This window comes from Acomys russatus, chromosome 7, assembly GCF_903995435.1.
Source record: "Acomys russatus chromosome 7, mAcoRus1.1, whole genome shotgun sequence".
Lineage (NCBI taxonomy): Eukaryota > Metazoa > Chordata > Mammalia > Rodentia > Muridae > Acomys > Acomys russatus.
Genome location: NC_067143.1, coordinates 42,316,676 through 42,320,545, shown reverse-complemented (window position 1 = coordinate 42,320,545; position 3,870 = coordinate 42,316,676).

The window sequence follows — 3,870 nt, the reverse complement described above, 5'->3', positions numbered from 1 at the left end:
TTGCATGTGTAACCTTTTTGCTTATATAGTACTTTGCTAAAGTAGTTAATTTTCTTTGTTGTTTAGTTTGAAGGGCCGTGTGTGGCCAGGACAGCCAGTGATTCACTGTGTAGCGAAAGTGCTGTGCTTACAGGCTTGATCTACCACGTTCTGCTTAGAATAGTCAACTTTAAATCAAATATTTCATAATTGGGGAACTTTTGAAAAGCATGTTGAATTTGTGTTTTAAGATGGGAACATTATCTTGAGGAAGTTTTTCTTTTCTTTCCTCTTTTTTTGGGGGGGGAGTGGATGGTGTTGGTTTTGAGACAGGGTCTCATGTGGTCCAGGCTAGTCTCAAACTCCCTCTGTAGCTAAGAATGCCCTGTTCCTGATGCCCAGCCATACCTCTTGAGTGCTGGCATTACCGGATATACCAACACCACTACATTTGGTTTCAGGGAGTCTGTCTTTCTTTCTTTCTTTCTTTCTTTCTTTCTTTCTTCCTTCCTTCCTTCCTTCCTTCCTCTTTGTTTTTGCTTTTTTGAAGGTAGCCTTGGCTGTCCTGGACTTGCTTTGTAGACCAGACTGGTCTTCAACTCACAGTAATCTACCTGCCTCTGCCTCCCAAGTGCTGGGATTAAAGGCTTGTGCCACCATGCCCGGTGCTCAGGGAGTATTTCTTAAGACTAGCTAGTTGGTTTTCAACCAAGAAAGATTGGTTGTGAGTTTTTATATCTGCTGATTGATATACTTTTATTTAATAAAATTTCTATGTTTAATACCTGTGAACTTTTTGTATACTGTTGCTAACATTAGGGGGCAGTTGTGTATAGAATGTAGGAGAGTAGTACCTTTGCATATGAAGACAGCTTTCTGTCTCATTTAAAAAGGACTCATGCTGGTGAAGCATATTGCCTGCCGACCACCAAGATCTCATCTGTAATCAAAGATGAATATATTATACTCCTCAACCAAGGAGTGTGTACAGCAGAGGAGCCACAGGCCCCTATATAGGAAGGGAACTTAATAGTTTTGGAGATTTGAGTTAATTTTGTGCTGTTTTGGCAGATAATTCTAAAATACTGGGAAATAGGTCATTGATGGTACAGTGTATTTTGTCTTCAAAAGGTATAAGATTAATTGTAGGCTCTCAGCTGCTGTTGTCCCTTCATCACCAACATTGAGAAAATTAAAAGAATCCAGAGTATTAACAATGTCTTTTAAGTATATGTACCTGTGCAGACTTATCAGTTAGATCAGTTTGCCATCTTTTGTTGAAACAAGGAACTAGTTGAGCTATACCCCCAACTTTTCCCTTTGGAAATTTCTTGAATTGTCAGAGTTTGGTGGACTTTGCATGTGATGTGACTTTTTCTTCAAATTCTTCTCAATTCTCTGCCTTTCTTCCTCCAGAAGCCTAGGTTATTAGGTTATGATTGTGCACATGTATTATGTTCAATCCTTCTTGTTTATAAGTGATTGTTGTCCAGTCATTTACCTTGACAGTGAGTATACACAGCTTTTATTCCTCAAGACAAAAAGCATTGGTCAGTTTCAATATAACTGGCATAATCAGAGTGATTATTCTCACAGTGTATGCATAACCAGAACTCTAGATCGCCAAACCCAGACTGCAAAACTATGACTCAACTCTACTAAATCTGGCCGTGCAGCCACTGGTTTTTACCTAGTCAAAATCAGTTCTGGGGCTGGAGAAACAGTTCAGGCATTAAGAGCGCTTGCTGCTTTTTCAGAGGATCTGGGTTTGGTTCCCAGCACCCACACAGTGGACCACAATGGTCTGTAACTCCAGCAACAGGGAGTCTGACACTTCTGTCCCCCACGAATGCCAGACATGCATGCTGCACACAGACATACGTGCAAGCAAAATGTCCATATACATAAAACAGAAGTAAATAATCTTAAAAACCAAAACAAAGAAAGCATCTGTTCTGCCTATTCAGTGACTTGGTAGATCAGGTACAAGTTATTTAACACAAACTGTTCCTTGACTTGGTAAGGGGACATAGACTGTATGACAGTATTGGGTCAATACATTTAAATTAGTTTGGTTTCCAGACTAGATGGTAAGAGTTAAATTTTGCATGACCTTGCTGAGTTGTTCTTGCTCTTGAGATAGCATTTTGCCTAGCATGAGCAAAGTGAGTTAGTTTTCACTTCTAAGAACTGTGGCATATACTCCTGGCATGTTGGAAATGCATAGTTATTCCCAGGGAAACAAGAAAGAAGAAAGTTAAGTATCTGAATGATTACAAAAATTACTTTATATACACAAGATAGATTTTTGTGTAGGATGCATATATAAACCTGGTTTTGAAATAAGTAATTAAAAAATATTTTAGTTATTATATATGAGTGCTCTATTTACATGTATACCTGTATGTCAGAAGAGTGCATTAGATCACATTATCAATGGTTGTGAGCCACCATGTGCTTGCTGGGAAGTGATCTCAGGACCTCTGGAAGGGCAGACCGTGCTCTTAACTCCTGAGCCATCTCTCTAGCCCTGACATAAGTAATTTCTAATGGTACAGAAAATATTGGGAACATTAATTATTTTTGGTCTTTTAGTCTAATTACTACTTTAGAGTAGTTCGTGCTGACTAAGGAAGTACCCAGGAGAAATAAAAGTAGTGGGCTGGAGACATGCATGCTGCGCTAAGCTGGACTTAGTGCTGGGCTTAGTGCTTACAAGTTCAGATTGCCTTTGCAAAGGACTCAGGTTCAATTTTCAGCACCTGTATTGAGTGGCTCAGCATCACCTGTATCTCCAGCTTCAAGGAACCTAACACCTCTGGCCTCTGTAGGCATATACACAGACACATATTTTAAAATAATAAATCTTTTTTGTTGTTTTGATTTTTTTTTTTTTTTTTAAACAGGGCTTCTCTGTGTAGTCATAGCTGCTCTGGGGCTTGCTCTGTAGATGAGGCTAGCCTTGAACTCACAGAGATCTGCCTGCCTCTGCCTCCTGAGTACTGAGATCAAAGGTGTGTGCTACCACTGCTTGGCTCAAAAAAAATTTTTTTTAAGAAAAACATTCCTATAAAAAGATAGAACATAGATATCAATAGCATTATTCTTAGTAGCCTAAAAACAGGGAAACAACCTAGTTGTCCATCCACTGAGACTAGGTGTGGTGTACTATGTCTTCATAATGGCATATTTTATTTGCAATAAAAAACAATGAAGGACTAGACATGGCTATGGCATGGACAATTTTGAAAACATGTTAAGTGAAGGAAGCCAATATGAAAAGCTTACACGCTTATAAAATATCTAGGCACTTAGGGCTTAGGGCTATTGCAGGTCAGAGGATAAGATAACTGTTACTGGATCTGAGGCTTTAGGGGAGGATGGAAGTGTTCCAGAATAAAAAGATAAAAATTACAAAGCAAGGCGTGGTGGTGGTAGTGGTGGTGGTGCACACCGTTAATCCCAGCACTCGGGAAGCAGAGGCAGGTGGATTGCTATGAGTTCAAGGCCACCCTGGTCTAGAAAGAGAGTCCAGGACAGCCAAGGCTGCATAGAGAAACCTTGTCTTGAAAAAACAAACAAAATCACAAAACAGAAAGTGATGTTCTGAAGTCAGACTGATACTGCTGGCACAGCTCTGAGCATAATAAAAGCACTGTACGCTTTCAATAGGGAGTTGTATGTAGGTTATGTCTTAAAGCGCTTTTAAAAGCTAAGGCAAATGCTGAAATAAATATGTACACAGAAGTCATGGAAAAACAGAAGCCACAGAAATAAAAGAACTCGATTGTGTTGCAAGAACGAGAGGGAATGACAAGCAGACTGTTAGGCAGCGTTTATAGGTCTCCAGTGCTCTCTCGTTGCCTGTATGCCTTGGCTCAGTCAGCCAGC